The sequence below is a fragment of the Psittacula echo genome (genome assembly GCF_963264785.1).
Source record: "Psittacula echo genome assembly, chromosome: 1".
In the NCBI taxonomy this organism is placed as follows: Eukaryota; Metazoa; Chordata; class Aves; order Psittaciformes; family Psittacidae; genus Psittacula; species Psittacula echo.
Window position 1 is genome coordinate 94,556,821 of NC_137735.1, and position 18,739 is coordinate 94,575,559.

The following is an 18,739-nucleotide window of genomic DNA, read 5'->3' on the forward strand; positions in this document are numbered from 1 at the left end:
AGATGTATGTTTTTGTGGGATACTGAGGGTTTCAGTGAAGGATTATAGCATCTTTGCTATCCACAGCATGGTTACTCCATATAACAACATATTTCCCTCCCATGGTTCTGTTGCATTCAGATGATTCCTCAGTAGTTTATTTCCATTGCAATGAAATCAGTGCTTCTTGCACTATGCAATATTTAAAAATGCTCATTTTCTAAGTGTGTTCTCTGCCCCAAACTCCCCTGATAGCTTGTGTTAATTCCCTCTTCAGACACTGCAAGCAGAACTATTGCTCGAAGCCAATTATTCAAGAGGGATATACTTTCATGTGTTAACCAATGTATACATTTTGTTCCATATGTTTTAAAAGTGAGCAGTAGAGGTGAATAGCATGGTATAGACTTGCGCTGAAACAGTACAAACAGGTGGTGTACCAGGGAACTTAAATCTCTAGTTGGGATCCTGACTGTGTTGCTAGTCACCCTTAATGTCTAGTTGCTATTTAATGCCATCTATGGAGAGAATTGGTGGCTTTGGTCCCATTTGTAATGGACAAGCAAACATGTCCAAAGCCTGGCAGCAGCCTGGCACCCTGCTGCTGATTTCAGTGCAGAGGGAGGGGTTTCTATTCCCTGTCTAGGTGAGGGTGCGGACGTGCTGGGCTGGCTGCTGGATCGCTCTGCCACGTGTGCTCGCTGTGCTCGGGGCATAAACAAAGAACTTCAACCTTGACAGCGGGTGAACGTGTCACCAGAGCTCACCTTTACAAGTGAAGTTTCAGTTGTTAGAGAGGCTTTGCATCTTGAAATAAGTGAGACTCATTCCTCTTTCACCGCCTGTCTTGTCCTGGGTTCAGGAACGTCCACTTCTCCTGCCAGAAACTGCTGAAATTGCCTGGCACTGTGTTACGTGTAACTGCAGCTCTGATAAGTGTTAACCATAGAGAAAATGTGGCAACTCAGGCTGAGGTGGTTAAACACAGGAGATAGATAGTCTTCAAGAGATACTGCTGTAATCACAGAATCACAGAACTTTTAGGGTTGGAATGGGCCTCTGGAGATCATGCAGTCCAACCCCCCTGCTAAGACAGGGCCTTCTGTGTATGTTCATATTATGCATGTGAATGGGTGTGTGTATGTATGTAGTGAAGTAACTCTAAATATCCAGCATCTAGCTGGTAGGAAGGAAATCCCAGGCTCAGGTACAGCATGCCTTCCTGCACACGTATTCCTGGACACTTATGTCTGCAAATGGACAGGTAGCCACTTCATGGAGTAGCTGTCCAAAGATCAGAAATGCAGATTGTGCACGTGGGGGACGTATGTGCAAATATCAGTGTGTGTGTCACTGCTTGCCTTCTTTAAAGGAGTTTTGATGCACATTTAACAAACGTCATTGTACTTTGAGATAAATGTTAAAGGAGGGATTGTAACACTGAATAACAACATTGTAGTTTGTTTGATTGTCCTTTTGGAGTGAGGATCTATCTATACTACAACTCTCAGCCATGATGAAAAGTCACACACAATAACACTAATGCTATAGAAGTGTTTTCCATTGGCATCTCCAGATTAAAACACAGAAAACAACTATAATGCAATTTGATAAAAATGAAGTGTTCGACTTGCTCAGAAATAAAACTGGAGATACAGGATTGCTTGTCCACTTTACATTTTGTTAGATCAAAAGGAACTAATTGATTTTACTCTCCCCTTACTAAAAAGTAATGCAAAATACTTTTCTGTTAAAACTCCTTGTATGCTGGAACCACTGAATTAGAAGTAGCCATCTTTGCATGGGTAGTTAACTAGTGTCCCTGTTCCCACCTATATCTGCTACTACACCATTTCTTTATGAACCTCAGCTGTATAACGAAGTGGAATAAGTACATTTGCCATTCAGTGCCCGATGTTGAGAACAGCTGTGAGTTCAGAATGAGGCAGGTATTCCAGGTTCACCCCAACAGCACCACCTTTATTTTCAATATTTTTCTTCCATGGCAGACGCTCATCTGGAGTTGAGAGGTTGGAGGGCAGAGCACACATTGGGCAGGTGTGAATACCTGCAGATGTTCTCTACCTGTAGTAATCAAACACCCTGACCTGGGGTACATATTCCTGCACAGATGAAATCTTTCTCTGTATGAGCTCCAGGGCAAATACCATATAAAGAGGATGTTACTGATACATAGGCCTTTTACTCTCCTTCTTCTGCCAACTGTTAATTTAATCTAGCACACCTCTTCCGGAACTGGACAAGCTAATGCAGGTTCTGGCCCCAAATATTGTGTGTAATGCTATATGTAATTGAATGTAAATGCTATTAAGATTTATTTATTTTTTTTTTTAAGCTGGACAGGATCTAAGTGATCCATTCATTTACTCTGAGACAGATCCTACATTTTTCCTGAGGCAAAACTTCCAGTATTGAGAATGGTAAGCTTGTCTATCAAAGGATAACAAAAAATGGTCATGAAGAGCCTAACTAGCTTTGCAAATACCCTGCAGTTATTCTGCATATGAACTCTGCTGAAATTAATACAAGCTGTAAGCAATGGCTTGTGGCAGGATCAGGCCCTACGGTACTCAGCAGTATTCTGATGCCAGTGGTTTAAAAAGCAATTCTTTTTCTGGATAGGCTGGGTCACTTCTGCAATTCTGTTTTGTGTTTATTAGTTTTTACGTTCCAGCAAATAAATTAAAGCCTTTATGTTGGATTTTGCTAGAAAAACGGGAGATGTGTCACTTCAGATTTCTTATGGATGGATATATATATCGAATGCATATATAAAATGGTCCTATTTATATTTCTCCTATCCTTCTTTTTTTAATATTTCCATAGAACCCAGGAACATATTTTAAAATCATGCTATTAGATAAATAGGCAATGAATTAAAACAGATTGTCACAAGTAAGTGTACTCGGGGAGAGTCAGGCAGGCATGAGACCAAAGGCCTGAAGAATATTGTAAAGCTGCATCAGAATTAGGCAGTTAATGTGCTCTCTTTGTTATCATGAATGAAAAAAAATCAAACCAGAAACAACAGAAATTACAGTCATTAAAGAAATTACTGGAGTTGAACATTCAAACCCAGGGCCCTATCTTGCTGACTTTTACTCACCTGAATAATCTTTATTCCTGTAAATGGGCTACTTGGACTGAGGAAAAGCACCAGATCAAAAAGAAAGAGCTTACGAAGCTGATCCTTTGATTCTGCTTTCACATCTGATCAAGTCTTTTAGCATCTCAGGACCGGAGTTTCACTTCTGATCCCTCAGGCCTTGCAGAGTCAGGAAATGCTGGATTTGCTCAGCACAATACTCTGAGCTTCTTCCAATTCTCAGGTGCCTGTCCAGTTTCCTCCATGAATTAAAATAGCCCTGCTGCTTAAGACCCCTTTGAACATAGTGTTCCCTATATCCTATTAGATCCACTGTTTGCCTGTTTACCACTGAGTTTCTCACAAAAGTGTCATTCCCTCACACTACCAAAAAAATCCCAGTGAACCAACCACCTCCACCATGAAGCAAGCAGAGAGCTGACATGCAGGTAAGTGTCCATTCATAGCTGGGAGAAGGCAGAGTTTATGTCCTGCTTTGACAACCACAGCTCCTTGTATACGACTTATAGTGAGCCAGAAAAAACCCTGGAAGCCACAAAGTCTGTCTGCATCTTATGGCAATGTTGCTCAGATGCTTTCCTGCGCTGGTTGAGAGGAAAACAAGAAAGGAAGAAAAGGATTTCCATCATTTAATTATAAAGGTACAATAAAGTAGATGAAGAAGTTGCACAATAACCAAAGTCTGTTCCATTTAGACAATTACTACTCAGAGGACCTTTCATCTCGCTTTTGGAAGGCTGCCAGTTAAACCTGTCTGGGTTTGGATGGGGCTCTGCTGCCTGCCACTGGAATCCAATTTTATTAAATAATAAAAAAAAATTACAGTGACATTATTTCAGTCCCTCTTTTACCTTCCTTCTTCCCCAGCATCCACAGAAATCATAGTAAATCCTATTTTTAAAGCATTTTGTTTTGAGTATACTCAGCCCATGCCACCTCTGGGGAAAAAATAAAAGGCAAGTAATTCCTGTGCAACCTACCTCCACCTCAAATAATATGCAGGATTTCTGGAATGAAAGCATTCTCTGTTTCGGTTAGTCAGATGCACAGCACAACTGAGGAAGAAAGGCTTAACGGGAACACTACTGCCGTCACTAGGGATTATTTCTACGCAATTGGAAAAGCCTGAAGGGAGGCTACTTGCAGCCTCTACTCTACAAGTAAAAAGATTTATTTTCATAAAACTATTTCAATACCTTGCAATGTTGTAGTTCTGACTTTTAAAATGCAATGGTTTTGCCAAATTAAACAGGACAGCCATTTCTTCATGCATTCTTCATACATTAAAGGGTCCAAACGCTTTGTTTAAAATGTGTGCTTGAAATCCGAACTATTTTCCAAATGGACTCATTGTAAAAGGGACTTTATTGAAGTCTTTATTCTGGTTCTAGTAAAGTCAATAGTAAATGTTTTATTGAACGTGGTGACGCAGCAAGTTCAGGCCTTTGGTGTTTCCTCTGAGCTTAAAATCGTCCCTGGATAGAAAGGCCAATCAAGGTCTGTGCTCCCTTCCATCACAGCAGAGTTCTGCTGGAGGGATCCGGTGAAATTAAAGGAGTAAACAGCCTTTGAGTTGAATCTTAGGCTACCCAGGTATTTAGCCTTCACCATTTTTAATGCCGTGATTATTCTTAGTCTATTGATGTCGATTGGAAATCAAACAACTGCATGTTTCTAAGATACAGCAAAGACATGCTCCTGTTCAGAGACTTTCTAAAATCATTTAATGGATGAAATCACCGGTGTTTCATGCATGTGAGTACCAGGAGGATTTGGCCTCTCATATTTTAAATAAGCAATTTTAATATTTTAATTGCATCAAACTTAAATAGCAATTAATTAAAAAATATCTTTACCACAAGTAATGAGAACTTGACATGTTCCTCTGACACATCTGAGATAATTGGTTTGATAATATATATCTGCTAAAAATACTAAGAACATGTATGTAATTTAACAGAGCTGCAACTGGTTTTAATCATGCTGTTTTAAAGGGCAAATTTCAATCAAGCTGTTGGCTTTCAAGCAAGATTGCTGGTGAAGACAAATGGAAATTTTGCCAGAGTAAAACTGATGGGATCATGCCCTTCTCAAGAGAAACTGGTATTTGCAGAGCTGCCTGCAGGACTGCATGCTTAATTCCTGTTCATTTATTTGAACATCCAAATCCTTTTTAGAAATCTCAGCATTTTTATCCTTCTTGCCTATTGCTTAAAAACTTCTTAAGAAGTGTGGAGGAAAGATTTAATCTGAGTACAGATGTGTTCTGTTTACTGTAAAAGTAAAAATAGGAAAATTAGTTTGCTTAGAGGTGAAATGATCTAAACTATTTTGTCGTCTCCAGCCATAAAAGTTTAAATTAATATTGCTTTTGCTCATTGAAAAGGTCTTTCTGTGCACTCCGAGTAACTTCAGGAGTGGAATGAGTTCATTAACTATTGCAGATCCAGTAAATGAGGGAGAAGACTTTATGTTTTGTAGGTTCTGCAAAAATAATGACAATCATTTATAATGTAAGTTACTTAATGGTTCATTGCTAACAAAGTGTTGCTGGAACCCTTGAGTACATACTCAGCTCCTTAAGAGCAAAAGAAAGAAATGAGATGGCGTTTTTTAATTTTTAAGGAATAAATAAATAATGTGGATTCTGGAATCCAAGTGCCCTTAACAGACCATTCAGAACAGAATCTACTTAAAAGAAAAGAATATAAACCAACATATTTTCTCTGCAGGAGAGAAATCAGACTATAAAATGGAAATTTCCCCATTTTCTTTCTCATAAAGCATAATTCTTCCACAAATAAATATTCAGGATTGCCCAGCTGAGCCTGCTGAAATAATAATCTTGTGTAGATAACAACCAAAATAGATGGAAGAAAGGTACTACTGCAGTTAGGGCAGGGCTTACAAAGCCAGAATTCAGTCTGAGCTCTGCCATGTCTTTCTTCATGATCTGAGGCTAGTCACTTAATCTCTTGTAACTTAGCTCAGTAGCAGTATAAAAGGGATTTTGTTCATTATTATTAATACCTGTTAGCATTCTACCATAGGATTTATGAGCCTTAATCATGGATCAGAAATCATGGATCAGAGAAATGTCCCCATCCTTTTGACATATTGCTGTGCCTTAAATATTGGTGAGTAATGCAACCTTATGAGAGAGTACAAGGGGATGACAAGGTAATTATGTTCAGTGTGACTGGCAGTGGTTTTAAAACACCAGCAGGCTGACCACGTTTCTCTAAGCACCATGAAACGCGGGATTCCTAGAAGAGTTGTAAAGGATAATGAATAAGAAGAGGTGCAGATGTTTACAAAATGGTCTTTCACAGACTGAAGGATGGCACCAGGAAAATCATGGGTCGTGTCTGCTTGAAAAATTAATAAGTATGTGATGGGGATTGACCTCTTTGGTTGACTGTAGGAAGTAGTTGACATTTTCTTAATGAAGACAAGTAGATTACGCTGATGAGATAGATATTGGTACAGCAATCTACAGCTGCTAAAAGAAATGACGTGGTCAGTGTGATGTGTTAGGAAAGTGATATTTCTAGCAGCATCCTGAATGAATACATGGAGGGCAAGATCACGTTTGTAAAGGTCAGAAAAGAAATATTGTAGTAATAAAGGCATGAGATAATGAGAGCCTGGATGGAGAAAGAATATGCAAACCTTAGACAACCCCTGGATCTATGGACGTAGTGAGAGGCATGATATGAAGATGTTGCTCCAGTTGTTTACCAGAATAACAAGGGAAGTAATAACTGTTGCTGTGACAATCAAGAGAGAGGAATTGCTAGGGTGAGCTTATAGTAAAGAAGGGAGAAGAACATCAGGAACTCTGTTTTAGCTATGATAAGCTCAGTTTAATATCTGTATGCCTATGAGGGAATATTAGAGAGACTGTGGGTATGGACCTAGGGAGACAAGTTTGTGTTAGAGGAGTGATCTGAAAACTGCTTTGTGCAGATGGTAGTGTGATCTATGTTTGTGATAGAAATTACCAAGGAGTAAAATACAGAGAGAGAAAAGCCCTGTGAACTTCCAGGAGGGCTAGAAGAAAAAAAGTGTCATCTGGAGAACATTGCAAAAGAAGCAGATTCAAAGGTGGTGCAAAAGAAGTGAGTAATGTCGTGATAGCTGAAGAATGAACATTTCAGGTTAAAAGAGCACAGGAGACTCCTGAAGGTAGCCATCATGCTGCAGCAGATGAGAACAGAGTATTCAGACTATGCTGAAATTTGCCTAGTATGTAGTTGCAGGGAAGCGAAAGCTGCACCGTACTGGTGTTGAGGGGAATCCAGGCAGTGTTTGATCCTTTTGTATTCAGAGAGGTGGGTGATGAAAGGGAGGACAGAAAAAGACACGGTATTTGGAGAGGAAAATAAATGTTTAAGATGAAAGAATGTTTCATGATGAGAATATTTTAAGAAAAAAAAGATTGAATGGTACTTGTGTTAGGACAGTTAAGAGACTGTGTGTGAGACTGGGTGTGAGAGGCCAAGAAGAGAGAACAAGGTGACAAGAACGGCCTTAAGGAAAGCCAGGAGCTCGGATAAGACTGGATCTGTGGCAAAAAGAAAGAAATGAGGGAAGAGAGCTGCATAGGAGGTTTTTCATCTATGGGAGGGAAGAATGAGGACGGAGTTGTAGGAGGGGAAGAGGAAACAGAAAGCAAAGGTATTAGAAGAGGAAGATCATAGTTCGTCTTTTTTCTCATGGAAGAACTGGATGAAACGCTATGTAACAGCTGAAGTGGGGGCTGGGGGAGGTGGGAGGGTCTAAGGAATGAGCCAAATGTGACAAAGAGGTGACAATGACTGAGAGTCTGAGATTTAACTGAGCCGAGCTGGAGTAGTAAGTCTAGGAAATTAGCAGAACTGAATGGTGGAACAATACATTTATAGTGGAGAAAGTTAGCCAGGCAGCAGGATTCCTATTGGAGATACTCTGTTGTGTGAGACTTTGCAGAGACCTGCTGGTATGGATCAGTTGGGATTTGGGATAGCAGGGCAGGAATGGATAGGGGAATGCAGGGCAAAAAGGACTGTGAATGAAAGGGTGCAGCACAGATAACATCAGCGTGTGGAGAAAGGAAGTAAATGATAAAGAGGGCGGTAAAAGACTGTCAGGAATCATGAAGTCCTTAATACTGATGATCTGAGGTGACTGAGGGGCCAAACAAGCTTAGTGTGAAGGTGACCGCAGATGTTTCTTGCAGAAAGAGTCCAGGGGATGGTCCAAGAAGTGGAGCAGGAGGAAGCGGGAAGAGCACAGGGCCCAGTATGAAGCCCCATCTTTTTGGTAGCTTGAGCCTCCAGTGCACATAAATAAATATTAACCACAAATTCAGAATATTTTCGACAAAGTGGGGGAATGGAGAATGGTATTTACACAGCTGAGGGGCTCTTATGGAAGAGGTCTTCTAGCCTGTTGTACACCCATGCCAATTCATCTGCACTTAAAATGCTGCAGTCTCTCAAATAAATGTCAGGCCAGCAGGGAGTCTTGGGTCAGAAGGAACTGCTCAGACCATGTGGCAGTCTGACACGTGCTGGGTACTGCTCTGCTGGGCTCATGGTCAGATTTCTCCTTATTGAGTGGCCTGCTGTTGTCTGTGCCCACTTCTGTGTCTGATTCCAGTGACGATCACAGAATCACAGAATCATTAGGGCTGGAAGGGACCTCCCTCTGCCAAGGAAGAGCCACGTAGAGCAGGTTTCACAGGAACGCAAAGATGTAACCTTGGAACAAGCTGCAGTAGCCTGGTGAGTTTTGGGGGTGCCAGAGAAGCCAGAAAAATGGCATTCACACTTCCTTAACGCAGAGCTGAGAGGATCTTCCAGTATCCCCTCCTTGCTTTTCCAGCAGCTCTACTTCTGTCGTTCCTGAGGGAACTCTGCACAATGCTGAGAAGGAAAATACATGTCCTGAGCGGGGTGATTATCAGCATCTCATCACATGACAGGGAATGTGTTCAGGCTCTGAAACCTTTTCATCCCCCTGTGCCACCTCTGCTCAGTGTCAATAAGTGTCTGTGCAAAATGAAATGCCGTAAACAGAGGTTTCAGGATGTCCCATGTATACAGCAATGTGGGTCCTATTAAGATATCCCACCAGATTGAGTGAAAGTCACTGAAAATCTCTTCTCACAGCCCTCATTTAATGCTGAGACCTTTTGTTGGTTTTGGGTTTTAAAAGCAGACATTTCAAGAAAAGCTTCATAAATGTATTTGTAGACTTTCTAATAAGATGAAACAATTATGCTAATTTTGATGGGTAGCAGAAACTATTTGAAAAGATCTTTCTGCTTAAATATGAGTGTATGATGCTTGCCTCTGTGTCTCTATTAGTCTCTGTATATGCAAAAGAGCCTTTATAATGTAGATACTTTTGCTTTGTGCTGAATGGTCATTTAATGACATAAATATTATAACAGAAACAAACAAACAAACAACACCATTTTGCAGTTAGATATTAAAGGTGTAAATTAAGGTCATGACATTGACTTTGAAGGGGTGATGCTGATTTACGGCAGCTGATGATCCAATTGCATTGCTTTGTCTTGGATACTTCAGAGAGAGTATCTGGATACTGCACTTCTTGATCTTTAACTGTAGAGGACTTCTGAGGAGTGAATTATCCCTGTTTTACACAGAGACCAGTTGTCTGACAATGCAAATATCCTGCAGGACAAAAGTTCACATTGGAAAGAAATTTCTTGTTAATGCCTAGCTGCATGAGCCGGTGTTTTGTGTTAAATTTCAACCCTTTTCTATTCACCAGTTCTCAAGATTACCCAGTTCTTCTCGTATGATATCCCATAATGGTCAAAGAGACAGGGAGGAATGTTGCGCTGATCAGAGAGACAAAGGAGTCAGCTGTTAACAGGAACGGGGGAAATGGAAAAACTCAAATAGCTTAATGGGCTCAAATTGGGAAGTTGGATAATTTCCATCTCAGACTTCTGAAAGATGTGGTATGTGACATTGCAAGTCCAGTAAAAAGGATTTTCAATATATCTGTCTAATTAGGATGGTACATTAGGAATGAAAAGTAGCAAATCTATATTTAAAGAAAGGCGTAAAAGTTGTCTGGGCCACAGTGGACCTTTTAGTTTGATCATAATAATACCAAGCAGTGTTTAAAGTAAGTTCTAAAGGAAATATTAATTCAGTGCACAGGGGAAATGAAATAAACATGGAACATATGTTTTTCTATTTGAAGTTTTCCAAACTACCCTGATGTATTTTGCTAGGAAGCTAACTAGGTTTTGAGACAACGAAATGCCTTAGACCTAAGTTATTGGGATTTTGGTAAAGGGTTTTATATTCTGCCCCTAAGGAAAGGGTTTGATACAATGTTAAGGTAATTAGTACACAATTTACCTTGTGTTTAAGGAACTGACTGAAGGAAAGCAACAAGTGCTAAGAGAGGGAGTATCAAGATGAAGGGGAACAGTAAAGTTCCTGAACTAGGGGACCAACCTTGTTTAATAATGTCATTAATGAAATTGGAGTAGGGTCTGTAAGGAGGGGTAATAGCTCCCACTGGGCTGGGCACAAAGGAATGAACTTCAGACATTTGTTGCTGCTACAAGAATGAGACATTGCCAAGAAAAAGAAGACCTGGAATATTATATAAAGAACTAATGTTGAGGACTGGGTAATAGAAAAGATGTCAAGTTTCTTTCAATGTGAACTTCTGGTACTGGAGGACATTTTTATATTGTTGGGCAAATGTCTTCTGTGTGGAATTCCTCACTGGAATTCTGATCCCCCAGACATCCAGGCTGGGGATTTCAAAATTCCCCATCATCCCATCGTCATCATGATGATCTTGGGGCTCAGATAGCTTGGCTTGCCCAGGTACTGCAGAGGGTTTCATTTCAAGATGGAAAAGAGCATACCTGAATCTTACCCAACGTGCAGTTGAGATGTGACCACAGAGCACATCTCAGTGGTGACAAGAGGTTCTATAAGGTGCACCTATCTTGAAGTGCAGAGTGGTGGAGCCATGACTGGGAGAAAGGCAGATGTGATTGAAGAACAGAGCTGGCCAGTTATTTGATGTAGAAAAACGTTAAAGTCATGGGCAAGGTGTTAATTAAGCCTTCTTTGTTACAATCTGTGCTATTTTTGTCAGCCACCTCTGAGAAAGAAATTCAAAGCAGGTGCAGAGCAGTGTTACTAGTATGAGAAGGGAAAGTCTACTGTACAAGTACAATCCAAAAGAAATGGGGTTAAGCACAGGAGAGGGGGAAGATGTGTTTAAAATAAGAACAACATTAGCAAGGAAACGTGTGTGGAAGGCCATGAATGGATGTCTTGCAAGTCTTATGAAGAGTGCATGAGAGAAGTGGAGTTGTTTAGCCTGGAAAAAGGAGGCTCAGGGGAGACCGTATTGGTCTGCAACTGCCTGAAGGGAGGTTGTAGTGAGGTGAGTGTTGGTCTCTTCTCCCAAGCAACAAGAGAAAATAGCCTCAAGTTGCACCAGGGGAGGTTTAGATGGGATATTAGGAAAAGAGTGTTCACCGAAAGTGTTGTCAACACTGGAACAGGCTGCCCAGGGAAGTGGTGAAGTCACCGTCCCTGGAGGCATTTAAAAGACCTGTAGATGTGGTGCTTAGGGACACGGTTTAGTGGTGAACTTGGCAGTGCTGGAGGTTGGACTCAATAATCTTAACTTTTTCCAACCTAAATTATTCTATGATCCTATGATATATATGCCTGCTGTACAAGAAAAATGAACATGGTCCTTTCTAGTGCTGTGTCTTTGTGAAACATGTCATAGGACTGTGAAAGATTAATTTATTATTACTACTAATTCCTCTTTCTTTTCCCCCAAGGGGGAGCATATTCACCTTTGTATCAAGCAGGAACTCATGGAAAAAGTGTTTGTCACTGGGCTGTCCAATATCAGCCACGGATGTCCGGTGAGAGGGAAGGGAACCAAGAAAAGTCCAGCTGCTCCATCCTAGCTGCTTTGTCTCTTTCATGTAGATACAAGCTGTACTTTGTTTCCTTCCTGTGACACCCCACCCACCCAGGAAGGACTGGGGATGAGGACCGTGTGCACTTAATGAACATTTTACATAGCTTTCCTTTAGATAATGCAGTTAATAGGGTTTCCTGCCTCCCTTGTCTACTTTCATTTCATACTGCCTTAGCTCAACGACAGCAAAGGCCTCTTAGGTTCTCAACCATTTGTATTCATAAGATAGGAGAATGCAGAGCCTGCAACTTCTTCATTAAAATAGTTTGTATAAAATACAAGAGAATTTCTGTGCTATATTTAAATGTTTGGGGTGGCTGGCAGCAGAGGAATTAAACTAGTATTTGTACATATTTAAATTACCATGTGTATTTCAGTTCACAAAATGTTCAGCCATTTGGCTGGTGATGCTAGGTGAGTTTCCTTGTAGTGGGAGGGGTTTTGCCACAGGTTCCACCAGCTTATGAGGGCTAAAAGCATCCACTCCTGAGCTTTGTTCACTTATGTGTGCAGCAGCAGACCATTAACTCTCACAAAAGTTTTGGGGAAAAGAGTTAAGGGAACAGAAAAGCTCCACAGCACTAGAGGTAGGAAAGCACCACCTGGGATAGCCTTCTGGGGTATAGTTCAGCTCCCAGAAAAGGTGAAAGTAGGGCTTCATCAATCAGCATGGAGCAAAGCAAGCTGGGATGCTCTGCCTGTCTGGATGTTCATGGAACCTTGCCTGAGACTGAGCAGCAAAGCTTCGTTCTATGTTACTGGAAGAAACTGCTACCCAGCTCTGTGCCCAGGTACCTGGAGGGTTGTATTTAGGGTGGATCAGAGAAGGAATTTTTGTTTTCTACTTTTACTGAGGTGCGACCACAGCCTCATGAAGAGCAGCCCTCTTCTGCTCCAGGTGAACTGGAATGGGTGGTGGCAGAGACCAAGGGAGGGAGTCTGGAGGTTGCTGATGTTTCCTCTGTGGTCATGTCATGTACATAGGAGCAGCCGGATGTGAGGTCCTCTGCCTGTGCCACTGAGCTGTGTGACTGTGAGACAGCTTTCCCTCTTATCCCTGCTGTTAGAAACTCTGTCCTGTCCTTACTGGTTTCCCGTGCACTCTGTGCCACACCAGAACTGGTGGCAGCTCTTGTGCCCTCTTGTTCATCAGTTACTGTCAGCATGCTGCCTGTGAAACAGCAACTAATTGCATTGCCAATGTCTTCAAATGAAGAATAAGCAGCAGGAGCAGATGAACTCTTCAGCACCGAAGAGTTCGTGCACTTCTTTTCCTGTGCATGTCTCTGAGAATACAAGTACAAAGAGAGAGAAAGGGGAAAGAAGCAGGATTTCTGTTAGCAGAAAGTTGTCCATAGTGCTGAGGCATGGGCGAGACTTTGGGTCTTCGGGTCCAAGCTCTGCTTCACTTGCTGTCCACCAAGGAGTTGTAGTGCCCATTTGGTAGTGTTACCACACGTTAGCCAGGGTGTGGTTTTTGGTTGGTGTCATTGGGATGAGTGGAAGAACATGTCTTCTTTAAAGATTCCCCTCCCTTTGAATGTAGTTCATGTCATTTTGGGAGTTCCTGGACCAATAATTTGAGCTGACCTGCACCTGATTGCTGTGGTGGGATGGCACATTTTATCTGTCACCTAGAAAATCAAGTTGTTTGAATGTTCATCTTGGGCATGTGAGTTAGGCACTGAAATAGCTCTTCTGAGGAACAAGACTTTTCAGGCTCCTTGTTATGGTGTTTCATTGCATATCTTTAGGGTTCATGTTTTGAAATGAGATCCAACTGTCTGGCTCTGAGAGCTCCATTTCTATCCACCCTGGTGGCAGTTTACACCAGAGTAGGTAGGACTTGGTCCTAAAGTGAGGATCAGACACAAGCACTTCTCCACTTATTTCAGCACTTTCTTTCCAGGTTTTTGGTCTGTGCCAAAATGCTGTTTGATTTGCACCCCTCCTCCAAAGCAGGAGAGTATCATTCTACATGGTGTCGGAAGAGGCCACAGAAACTTTCTGGTAGATTTGCTGGAGCCTGGTTGGTGAACAGATGGGAGTCTTTAAGCTTGTCTTATGCATCTTGGACCCAATTGATGTGACAATGTGTTAACCAAGGCCATCAGGATTGGCAGACTGGGCTGCTTATATAGTGCAATTCCACAGCCGTAGCATTTGTCACAGAATCTACCCCTTTAGGCAGGTCAGTGATCCTGAGTTGAATTTTCATATAAGAAAGTTTTGCTATCCGTCACACCTACGGCAGTGACCTTCAAAGTTGACATCACAGTTTAGGCATCTGGTGTGCAGACATTTGAACCATAAGGCAGAGGCAAGATGTAAGAAACTGGAGGTGAATGGAGGAAAGTGGTCAGGAGAGCTTTCTATAGTCATTAACAATATTTTTTACTGTCAGTCTGTTCCTTTTCATGGCTAATATCAATTATTTTTCCTTTGTTTCTAAGGGCCTGGGAGCTGAGAAGTGACTTCTCTGACATTTCAGTATATTGCTGTAAAGAACATGGAGAAAGGTTTCTCATGAAACATGTAAAAGCCAGAGTTTACCCATCACAGATGCCAACCTGGTTTCAAAGGATTTAAAAAGGCATGTTGTCTGTTATGCTGTTTGTTTGCTGTTTTCCTGTTGATATACTGCCTTTGTAGCTTTTTCATCTGGTGTTTGATGTATGGCTGTATTTACTGGTCTTTCAGCTGTGCTTGAGTTTTATGTTAGATACTGTACTTTGTTTATTAATGATTCTTACGGCTCTATTTAAAGGTTTAGGAAGGTAAGACAGAGGTATGTTTGTAACTTCTATCGCTTTAGTGATAACTTTATTGAAGTGAAGCAAGGGAAAACAGAGATGCAGTGAGTGCCTGGGCACTCAGGCAGCCAGAAGAAAATGACTTGGCAAGGTGATCATTGGAGTCTGCTGTTCATCTCACTGGAGCATTGTGTTTCCAGCCAGAAGGTGACAATTCAGCCTCAGTGGTTAAGGGGAGGTCAGCGTGGGAATGAAACTACTGCAACTGAGAGCTTGGAGATGTGGAAAAAGAAAATGGAGACAAAATTAAAGGAGGCTAACAGAGAGTGACAAGGGAAAGAGAGGAGAAGAATGGAAGCACTAGTGAGCAGAGACAGCAGTGGCTAGGAGAGCAGGTCTTCTGTTGAGTATAGAGGCCAGGATTTGGCCTTGAACAACTATTGAAATGATAGCAAGTACATAAAGACCATGTTTCCCCTTTGTTAGCAAACTGTCATAGTGACAGCATCTTTGTGGAAGATGTGGGGAGACCCTGAACTCCAGTCCTGCCTGGGAACCAGACTCACCATGAGGGTTTTTTGCGAAGGTGCATTTGGGTCCTTGCTGCAGTATGGGCAGGACATGGGCAAATCTGTGACCAACCTTGTGAATCTTGAAGGGGTAATTTTACCTGCTACTTATGTCTGTGCAGAGCCTCCTTGGGGGCAAGTCTTCCAGTAGAGCACTTTTGATCAAGTTTTCCTCCAGAAACTGAAGCAGGAGCCACAGTCCTTTGGAAAGCCCTGCATATAAATATCTTGTTTTGTTAGTTTAATAAAGGTATTACTAACAGTGCTGCTTGGAGGATTTATTGGGGGATTTCACTAAGACAGTGTTAGCAGTGGAATTATAGTCATTCCCTGGTAAGACCTTGTCAATGCAAGAGAAAATAACATTGATCCAATCAGAGATATTTTACAGGATCAATGTAATATTACTTTGCATAATCACAACCGAAGGATTATGGACCTGTGCTGGGAGGGGCAAAGGATCATTTGACAGGTCACAGCCTCATTTGTTCTCATTGTTTTAGCTGGTGAAGAACAGGCAGTTTATAAAAGTGTGCATATGTACCCCTGTATTTTAAATAAATCAGGGCTCCTTCCGGCCACAGGCATTATTTTCAGTCTATTGCTTTTAAACAACATTTTGGGCTATGTACATTTTTCATAGCTGAGCCATACTGAAGTGTGTTGGTATGACCTTGAGACAATTCCCTCCGCAATCCAGGAAGCCAGCTTACATGAAATGGGAGACGAGGCCCTGAGGCGGGCAGGGAGGAGGAGAAGACAAATCAATATACATCACAAGCCTTATAGCCCAAACATCGTAAGGGACCCTGAATAAGTTTGCGCAATTGAGCTTTTGGATAATGCGGCAATTCCTCCAAGGGGATATGAGCATTGCAGATGGCAGTGAATTCAGGAGGCTCAAGAGCATACTGTGGTATGCTGGGAATAATTCATAATAAAACAAGTCCTCCTCATTGTTTACACTACTATCTTTGCATTTTTCAAGTTTTCAGTACTGCTCTATTGCTTTGGTGACAGCTTCGTCATGCATTGTGGAGGCCCTAATATTCCTCTGCTGGCTACAGCTACCTAGATATCCCCCCAGCTTTAGTGAAGCTTCTTCTGCTGAGGAAGAGGAGCAGTATGTTTGATAGCTTCACTGCGTCTGACTGACTGGTTCCTTTGGATCTGCACATTTATCTCAGTGAACAATGGAAAGGGAAAATGATGGCTGAGGAGTAGAGCTATGGCTTGGACAGGTGATAATATCAAGGACCATTCAAACTCCAATCTTGTGGTTTTAGATGACTTCAACTGTAGGGCTGCAAAAGTTATTTGGGGAAGAAAAAGCCAGCTATTATAAGTGACATTTAAAATCAGATGGGACACAGCTGTTGTGAAAATACATTAGGGATCAGCTTGTTTCCATCATGGGAAAGGACAGATAACTGAACATGTCCCTTCTGCCGTCATGGGCAGAGTGTAGCCAGTATCAAAGTATGCAGCTTTGCTAGGAGGTTGTGACTAAACATGGGGTGTGTGTACAGGGGAGTACGTGAGAGGATCCAAGAGCCAAGAGGGGTTGGAATCAAGCCCTTCAAAGGAGTTTAGGCCGGGGTGAAGACCTCCAGGAGACTGTGGTCTCTGGGGCTTTGCCTTGCATCAAGAAGCAAGGAAAGGGGAAGGGAAGGCAGGGCCAGCGCTACACAGCAATACAGACAGATCAGCTTCCAGGCAGCACCAATACCTGCTGAAGTCCCCTTGCTGGACTTGCCCTTGGGGGCTCATATTTGGCAATGCAGATCTTCCACAGCCATCGTTGTGGGGTGATTTATGAAGGAAGACTGGCTTGAAGGCTCCACTTTGCACTGCCCGGTACCTCCTATTCTCTGTGGCATGGGGAGGGGAGCAGCTGCACTCCTCCTCCTTGTGCAGACTGTGACCCCCTGTGATGCTACGCCTGTGCAGACTCTTGCTGCCCATGGGAGAACTGCTCCTGCTTTTCTGATGGCTGTTTCCATAGATCTGTGTAACTCTGCCCTGTGTGTAAGCACTGGGACGTCACCACGGGTCTGGCATTGTGGGTGGCACACAGCAGGACAGGCTCAGGTTGCCAAAATCATTAAGTGAGAGTAATCACGGTGCCTTTTCTTTCCTTGCTACCTGGAGTAATCAGTGATCAGATTGCTTCTACAGAATGCGTTGCTGAGAAATAATCTGTCAGAGTAATCATTTACTGTATCGGCTCTGACCACCACAGCCCTCTGATGTATTTATATCCTTGCCATTCATGGCTGTGTGTCAGCTGTTCTGTTGGTGAGCCTGTAGAAAATCCATATTAAACGAGGTTAAGGGTTCTGATTTAAATCAATAAAAGCATGAAAAATCAAAACAAATCCAAGCTGATAGTCTGTTCTTTGTTGCGTAAGTTCAGGATGGACCCTTATCTGGGATTTTTACTCTTAGCTCTCAGGGTCATGGCTCTGGTGAGTCTCCTCAGATCATGGATACTTCTGGACTGTGCATATTTCCATGTTAGTTGATCCATAGGAGCATGATGAGCATGCTGGTGTAATTTGCATTTTAAAGTAGTCTTAAGTAAGCTCTCATGTCTGCAGCTGGGCTTTGAGAGAATTGTGTTCCCTGGAGTTAGCCCAGGGCAATGTGCTGAGGATCACACATAGCTTTTACTCTGTTCTTGCTCAAGCAAAACTGCTTTTAAGTCTAGGGGAGCAAAGTCAGTCTTGCTGGAGTTAGAAGCAAACACGTCTTTGACTTCAGGGGGACACAGATTATGCCCAGCATTATTTTTTGCTAGTGAAAAAATTTGAGGTAAAAGATAGAGAAAAGCTTTCTAGACCCAACCTGCCAAGGGCTTGCTAATCCCTCCTTCTTGCACAGGTTCACTGCTGTGTATGTCCCCTGAAATATTTCCTTGAGTTGAGCAGGAGGTTTGCCTAGAGAAAATGACCTACATGAAAGGCAAGTGCCATGTAACATTTGCAGTTAACATTTAATTTGTTGGTATAATAAAAGCATGTCAACAACCTAGTCTTGCCAAATTCCACTTGCCTGTTTGGCTGGGATATGTATTTTTTCCTGAGGAGGGAGCAAAATGACATTCATTTGTTATTTTACTGTGCTCCTGGCAAGGAAGAAGATTTTGTGCCAGGGCTGATAAATTTTCAAGTGAGTTTTTTAAGGTTGTTATTCTGAACCACTACCCAAAAAAGTCCAAGGAAAATAATCAGAGACTTTATAGCAATTCATGTAACTGCCTTTACAAATGAAAATGTTGGGTCTTCCCTATGTGCCTCTAACATCACTGTCTCCAC

General features: G+C 42.0%; 1 protein-coding gene across 1 annotated transcript in view; it reads left to right on the plus strand.

Annotated features, from left to right (window-relative positions):
- TMEM178B (transmembrane protein 178B) overlaps window positions 1-18,739 on the plus strand; it is a gene marked incomplete at both ends in the record, with an annotated part of 221,598 nt that overhangs the window by 1,250 nt on the left and 201,609 nt on the right. The gene's annotated exons all lie outside the window — the stretch shown is intronic.